The sequence below is a fragment of the Penaeus vannamei genome, chromosome 44, assembly GCF_042767895.1.
Source record: "Penaeus vannamei isolate JL-2024 chromosome 44, ASM4276789v1, whole genome shotgun sequence".
NCBI classification, from domain to species: domain Eukaryota; kingdom Metazoa; phylum Arthropoda; class Malacostraca; order Decapoda; family Penaeidae; genus Penaeus; species Penaeus vannamei.
In genome coordinates this window covers 1,782,233-1,790,408 of record NC_091592.1, presented here as the reverse complement: position 1 = coordinate 1,790,408, position 8,176 = coordinate 1,782,233, and positions in this window count along the sequence as shown.

Sequence of the window (8,176 nt, the reverse complement as noted above, 5' to 3'; positions counted from 1 at the left end):
ACTGGTTAAATTTGAGCCTAACCTAACCTAACCTAACCTAACCTAACCAACGTAACCTAACCTAACCTCCCCAAATTGCAGGTACTGTAACCTATCGTGGATTAGAGTGATTTACGATCAAGTTTATGTGAGAAAACGAAATTTGGAGTCTCCTGGTTAAATTTGAGCCTAACCTAACCTAACCTAACCTAACCTAACCTAACCAACGTAACCTAACCTAACCTCCCCAAATTGCAGGTACTGTAACCTATCGTGGATTAGAGTGATTTACGATCAAGTTTATGTGAGAAAACGAAATTTGGAGTCTCCTGGTTAAATTTGAGCCTAACCTAACCTAACCTAACCTAACCTAACCTAACCAACGTAACCTAACCTAACCTCCCCAAATTGCAGGTACTGTAACCTATCGTGGATTAGAGTGATTTACGATCAAGTTTATGTGAGAAAACGAAATTTGGAGTCTCCTGGTTAAATTTGAGCCTAACCTAACCTAACCTAACCTAACCTAACCGAACCAACGTAACCTAACCTAACCTCCCCAAATTGCAGGTACTGTAACCTATCGTGGATTAGAGTGATTTACGATCAAGTTTATGTGAGAAAACGAAATTTGGAGTCTCCTGGTTAAATTTGAGCCTAACCTAACCTAACCTAACCTAACCTAACCTAACCAACGTAACCTAACCTAACCTCCCCAAATTGCAGGTACTGTAACCTATCGTGGATTAGAGTGATTTACGATCAAGTTTATGTGAGAAAACGAAATTTGGAGTCTCCTGGTTAAATTTGAGCCTAACCTAACCTAACCTAACCTAACCTAACCTAACCAACGTAACCTAACCTAACCTCCCCAAATTGCAGGTACTGTAACCTATCGTGGATTAGAGTGATTTACGATCAAGTTTATGTGAGAAAACGAAATTTGGAGTCTCCTGGTTAAATTTGAGCCTAACCTAACCTAACCTAACCTAACCTAACCTAACCAACGTAACCTAACCTAACCTCCCCAAATTGCAGGTACTGTAACCTATCGTGGATTAGAGTGATTTACGATCAAGTTTATGTGAGAAAACGAAATTTGGAGTCTCCTGGTTAATTTTGAGCCTAACCTAACCTAACCTAACCTAACCTAACCTAACCAACGTAACCTAACCTAACCTCCCCAAATTGCAGGTACTGTAACCTATCGTGGATTAGAGTGATTTACGATCAAGTTTATGTGAGAAAACGAAATTTGGAGTCTCCTGGTTAAATTTGAGCCTAACCTAACCTAACCTAACCTAACCTAACCTAACCAACGTAACCTAACCTAACCTCCCCAAATTGCAGGTACTGTAACCTATCGTGGATTAGAGTGATTTACGATCAAGTTTATGTGAGAAAACGAAATTTGGAGTCTCCTGGTTAAATTTGAGCCTAACCTAACCTAACCTAACCTAACCTAACCTAACCAACGTAACCTAACCTAACCTCCCCAAATTGCAGGTACTGTAACCTATCGTGGATTAGAGTGATTTACGATCAAGTTTATGTGAGAAAACGAAATTTGGAGTCTCCTGGTTAAATTTGAGCCTAACCTAACCTAACCTAACCTAACCAACGTAACCTAACCTAACCTCCCCAAATTGCAGGTACTGTAACCTATCGTGGATTAGAGTGATTTACGATCAAGTTTATGTGAGAAAACGAAATTTGGAGTCTCCTGGTTAAATTTGAGCCTAACCTAACCTAACCTAACCTAACCTAACCGAACCGAACCTAACCAACGTAACCTAACCTAACCTCCCCAAATTGCAGGTACTGTAACCTATCGTGGATTAGAGTGATTTACGATCAAGTTTATGTGAGAAAACGAAATTTGGAGTCTCCTGGTTAAATTTGAGCCTAACCTAACCTAACCTAACCGAACCTAACCTAACCAACGTAACCTAACCTAACCTCCCCAAATTGCAGGTACTGTAACCTATCGTGGATTAGAGTGATTTACGATCAAGTTTATGTGAGAAAACGAAATTTGGAGTCTCCTGGTTAAATTTGAGCCTAACCTAACCTAACCTAACCTAACCTAACCTAACCAACGTAACCTAACCTAACCTCCCCAAATTGCAGGTACTGTAACCTATCGTGGATTAGAGTGATTTACGATCAAGTTTATGTGAGAAAACGAAATTTGGAGTCTCCTGGTTAAATTTGAGCCTAACCTAACCTAACCTAACCTAACCTAACCTAACCAACGTAACCTAACCTAACCTCCCCAAATTGCAGGTACTGTAACCTATCGTGGATTAGAGTGATTTACGATCAAGTTTATGTGAGAAAACGAAATTTGGAGTCTCCTGGTTAAATTTGAGCCTAACCTAACCTAACCTAACCTAACCTAACCAACGTAACCTAACCTAACCTCCCCAAATTGCAGGTACTGTAACCTATCGTGGATTAGAGTGATTTACGATCAAGTTTATGTGAGAAAACGAAATTTGGAGTCTCCTGGTTAAATTTGAGCCTAACCTAACCTAACCTAACCTAACCTAACCGAACCAACGTAACCTAACCTAACCTCCCCAAATTGCAGGTACTGTAACCTATCGTGGATTAGAGTGATTTACGATCAAGTTTATGTGAGAAAACGAAATTTGGAGTCTCCTGGTTAAATTTGAGCCTAACCTAACCTAACCTAACCTAACCTAACCTAACCTAACCTAACCAACGTAACCTAACCTAACCTCCCCAAATTGCAGGTACTGTAACCTATCGTGGATTAGAGTGATTTACGATCAAGTTTATGTGAGAAAACGAAATTTGGAGTCTCCTGGTTAAATTTGAGCCTAACCTAACCTAACCTAACCTAACCTAACCAACGTAACCTAACCTAACCTCCCCAAATTGCAGGTACTGTAACCTATCGTGGATTAGAGTGATTTACGATCAAGTTTATGTGAGAAAACGAAATTTGGAGCCTCCTGGTTAAATTTGAGCCTAACCTAACCTAACCTAACCTAACCTAACCTAACCAACGTAACCTAACCTAACCTCCCCAAATTGCAGGTACTGTAACCTATCGTGGATTAGAGTGATTTACGATCAAGTTTATGTGAGAAAACGAAATTTGGAGTCTCCTGGTTAAATTTGAGCCTAACCTAACCTAACCTAACCTAACCTAACCTAACCAACGTAACCTAACCTAACCTCCCCAAATTGCAGGTACTGTAACCTATCGTGGATTAGAGTGATTTACGATCAAGTTTATGTGAGAAAACGAAATTTGGAGTCTCCTGGTTAAATTTGAGCCTAACCTAACCTAATCTAACCTAACCTAACCTAACCTAACCTAACCTAACCAACGTAACCTAACCTAACCTCCCCAAATTGCAGGTACTGTAACCTATCGTGGATTAGAGTGATTTACGATCAAGTTTATGTGAGAAAACGAAATTTGGAGTCTCCTGGTTAAATTTGAGCCTAACCTAACCTAACCAAACCTAACCTAACCTAACCTAACCTAACCAACGTAACCTAACCTAACCTCCCCAAATTGCAGGTACTGTAACCTATCGTGGATTAGAGTGATTTACGATCAAGTTTATGTGAGAAAACGAAATTTGGAGTCTCCTGGTTAAATTTGAGCCTAACCTAACCTAACCTAACCTAACCTAACCTAACCAACGTAACCTAACCTAACCTCCCCAAATTGCAGGTACTGTAACCTATCGTGGATTAGAGTGATTTACGATCAAGTTTATGTGAGAAAACGAAATTTGGAGTCTCCTGGTTAAATTTGAGCCTAACCTAACCTAACCTAACCTAACCTAACCTAACCAACGTAACCTAACCTAACCTCCCCAAATTGCAGGTACTGTAACCTATCGTGGATTAGAGTGATTTACGATCAAGTTTATGTGAGAAAACGAAATTTGGAGTCTCCTGGTTAAATTTGAGCCTAACCTAACCTAACCTAACCTAACCTAACCTAACCAACGTAACCTAACCTAACCTCCCCAAATTGCAGGTACTGTAACCTATCGTGGATTAGAGTGATTTACGATCAAGTTTATGTGAGAAAACGAAATTTGGAGTCTCCTGGTTAAATTTGAGCCTAACCTAACCTAACCTAACCTAACCTAACCTAACCAACGTAACCTAACCTAACCTCCCCAAATTGCAGGTACTGTAACCTATCGTGGATTAGAGTGATTTACGATCAAGTTTATGTGAGAAAACGAAATTTGGAGTCTCCTGGTTAAATTTGAGCCTAACCTAACCTAATCTAACCTAACCGAACCGAAACTAACCAACGTAACCTAACCTAACCTCCCCAAATTGCAGGTACTGTAACCTATCGTGGATTAGAGTGATTTACGATCAAGTTTATGTGAGAAAACGAAATTTGGAGTCTCCTGGTTAAATTTGAGCCTAACCTAACCTAACCTAACCTAACCTAACCTAACCAACGTAACCTAACCTAACCTCCCCAAATTGCAGGTACTGTAACCTATCGTGGATTAGAGTGATTTACGATCAAGTTTATGTGAGAAAACGAAATTTGGAGTCTCCTGGTTAAATTTGAGCCTAACCTAAACTAACCTAACCAACGTAACCTAACCTAACCTCCCCAAATTGCAGGTACTGTAACCTATCGTGGATTAGAGTGATTTACGATCAAGTTTATGTGAGAAAACGAAATTTGGAGTCTCCTGGTTAAATTTGAGCCTAACCTAACCTAACCTAACCTAACCTAACCGAACCGAACCTAACCAACGTAACCTAACCTAACCTCCCCAAATTGCAGGTACTGTAACCTATCGTGGATTAGAGTGATTTACGATCAAGTTTATGTGAGAAAACGAAATTTGGAGTCTCCTGGTTAAATTTGAGCCTAATCTAACCTAACCTAACCTCCCCAAATTGCAGGTACTGTAACCTTATCGTGGATTAGAGTGATTTACGATCAAGTTTATGTGAGAAAACGAAATTTGGAGTCTCCTGGTTAAATTTGAGCCTAACCTAACCTAACCTAACCTAACCTAACCTAACCTAACCAACGTAACCTAACCTAACCTCCCCAAATTGCAGGCACTGTAACCTATCGTGGATTAGAGTGATTTACGATCAAGTTTATGTGAGAAAACGAAATTTGGAGTCTCCTGGTTAAATTTGAGCCTAACCTAACCTAACCTAACCTAACCTAACCTAACCAACGTAACCTAACCTAACCTCCCCAAATTGCAGGTACTGTAACCTATTGTGGATTAGAGTGATTTACGATCAAGTTTCTGTGAGAAAACGAAATTTGGAGTCTCCTGGTTAAATTTGAGCCTAACCTAACCTAACCTAACCTAACCTAACCTAACCTAACCAACGTAACCTAACCTAACCTCCCCAAATTGCAGGTACTGGAACCTATCGTGGATTAGAGTGATTTACGATCAAGTTTATGTGAGAAAACGAAATTTGGAGTCTCCTGGTTAAATTTGAGCCTAACCTGACCTAACCTAACCTAACCTAACCGAACCGAACCTAACCAACGTAACTTAACCTAACCTCCCCAAATTGCAGGTACTGTAACCTATCGTGGATTAGAGTGATTTACGATCAAGTTTATGTGAGAAAACGAAATTTGGAGTCTCCTGGTTAAATTTGAGCCTAACCTAACCTAACCTAACCTAACCTAACCTAACCTAACCTAACCAACGTAACCTAACCTTACCTCCCCAAATTGCAGGTACTGTAACCTATCGTGGATTAGAGTGATTTACGATCAAGTTTATGTGAGAAAACGAAATTTGGAGTCTCCTGGTTAAATTTGAGAATAACCTAACCTAACCTAACCTAACCTAACCTAACCAACGTAACCTAACCTAACCTCCCCAAATTGCAGGTACTGTAACCTATCGTGGATTAGAGTGATTTACGATCAAGATTATTTGAGAAAACGAAATTTGGAGTCTCCTGGTTAAATTTGAGCCTAACCTAACCAAACTAACCTAACCTAACCGAACCGAACCTAACCAACGTAACCTAACTTAACCTCCCCCAAATTGCAGGTACTGTAACCTATCGTGGATTAGAGTGATTTACGATCAAGTTTATGTGAGAAAACGAAATTTGGAGTCTCCTGGTTAAATTTGAGCCTAACCTAACCTAACCTAACCTAACCTAACCTAACCAACGTAACCTAACCTAACCTCCCCAAATTGCAGGTACTGTAACCTATCGTGGATTAGAGTGATTTACGATCAAGTTTATGTGAGAAAACGAAATTTGGAGTCTCCTGGTTAAATTTGAGCCTAACCTAACCTAACCTAACCTAACCTAACCTAACCAACGTAACCTAACCTAACCTCCCCAAATTGCAGGTACTGTAACCTATCGTGGATTAGAGTGATTTACGATCAAGTTTATGTGAGAAAACGAAATTTGGAGTCTCCTGGTTAAATTTGAGCCTAACCTAACCTAACCTAACTTAACCTAACCTAACCTAACCTAACCAACGTAACCTAACCTAACCTCCCCAAATTGCAGGTACTGTAACCTATCGTGGATTAGAGTGATTTACGATCAAGTTTATGTGAGAAAACGAAATTTGGAGTCTCCTGGTTAAATTTGAGCCTAACCTAACCTAACCTAACCTAACCTAACCTAACCAACGTAACCTAACCTAACCTCCCCAAATTGCAGGTACTGTAACCTATCGTGGATTAGAGTGATTTACGATCAAGTTTATGTGAGAAAACGAAATTTGGAGTCTCCTGGTTAAATTTGAGCCTAACCTAACCTAACCTAACCTAACCTAACCTAACCAACGTAACCTAACCTAACCTCCCCAAATTGCAGGTACTGTAACCTATCGTGGATTAGAGTGATTTACGATCAAGTTTATGTGAGAAAACGAAATTTGGAGTCTCCTGGTTAAATTTGAGCCTAACCTAACCTAACCTAACCTAACCTAACCTAACCTAACCTACCCTAACCAACGTAACCTAACCTAACCTCCCCAAATTGCAGGTACTGTAACCTATCGTGGATTAGAGTGATTTACGATCAAGTTTATGTGAGAAAACGAAATTTGGAGTCTCCTGGTTAAATTTGAGCCTAACCTAACCTAACCTAACCTAACCTAACCTAACCAACGTAACCTAACCTAACCTCCCCAAATTGCAGGTACTGTAACCTATCGTGGATTAGAGTGATTTACGATCAAGTTTATGTGAGAAAACGAAATTTGGAGTCTCCTGGTTAAATTTGAGCCTAACCTAACCTAACCTAACCTAACCTAACCTAACCTAACCTAACCAACGTAACCTAACCTAACCTCCCCAAATTGCAGGTACTGTAACCTATCGTGGATTAGAGTGATTTACGATCAAGTTTATGTGAGAAAACGAAATTTGGAGTCTCCTGGTTAAATTTGAGCCTAACCTAACCTAACCTAACCTAACCTAACCTAACCTAACCTAACCAACGTAACCTAACCTAACCTCCCCAAATTGCAGGTACTGTAACCTATCGTGGATTAGAGTGATTTACGATCAAGTTTATGTGAGAAAACGAAATTTGGAGTCTCCTGGTTAAATTTGAGCCTAACCTAACCTAACCTAACCAACGTAACCTAACCTAACCTCCCCAAATTGCAGGTACTGTAACCTATCGTGGATTAGAGTGATTTACGATCAAGTTTATGTGAGAAAACGAAATTTGGAGTCTCCTGGTTAAATTTGAGCCTAACCTAACCTAACCTAACGTAACCTAACCTAACCAACGTAACCTAACCTAACCTCCCCAAATTGCAGGTACTGTAACCTATCGTGGATTAGAGTGAGTTACGATCAAGTTTATGTGAGAAAACGAAATTTGGAGTCTCCTGGTTAAATTTGAGCCTAACCTAACCTAACCTAACCTAACCTAACCTAACCTAACCAACGTAACCTAACCTAACCTCCCCAAATTGCAGGTACTGTAACCTATCGTGGATTAGAGTGATTTACGATCAAGTTTATGTGAGAAAACGAAATTTGGAGTCTCCTGGTTAAATTTGAGCCTAACCTAACCTAACCTAACCTAACCTAACCTAACCTAACCTAACCAACGTAACCTAACCTAACCTCCCCAAATTGCAGGTACTGTAACCTATCGTGGATTAGAGTGATTTACGATCAAGTTTATGTGAGAAAACGAAATT